The sequence below is a fragment of the Papaver somniferum genome, unplaced genomic scaffold (genome assembly GCF_003573695.1).
Source record: "Papaver somniferum cultivar HN1 unplaced genomic scaffold, ASM357369v1 unplaced-scaffold_12, whole genome shotgun sequence".
In the NCBI taxonomy this organism is placed as follows: Eukaryota; Viridiplantae; Streptophyta; class Magnoliopsida; order Ranunculales; family Papaveraceae; genus Papaver; species Papaver somniferum.
The window spans coordinates 87,113-87,453 of NW_020621047.1; positions in this window are offsets into that span (position 1 = coordinate 87,113).

Below are 341 nucleotides of genomic sequence, written 5' to 3' on the forward strand. Positions count from 1 at the left end.
AACAAACAAAAAAAATGTGAATTTCCAGCATCTATTGGCTAAGTTCGGTTACTTTGTATTTTTAAATTTTTTTGCGAACAAACCGAACTCTATTGGCTAAGTTCGGTTATTTTGGAACTCAACCTAGTGGCCACAACAACACAATTCGGTTAGACTGTATTTGTTTTTTTTTCGGTTCTAAGGGTGGAGTTCGGTTACTTTGTAATTTTAAATTTTTTTGTGAAACAACCGAACAGAGAGTTCGGTGACTTAGTTTTAAATCCAATAAAACCGAACTGTTCTTCCTGTTCTTCATTTTCAAGAAGTTCGGTTAGTAAACTAGGGTTTTTTGGAAAATCAAC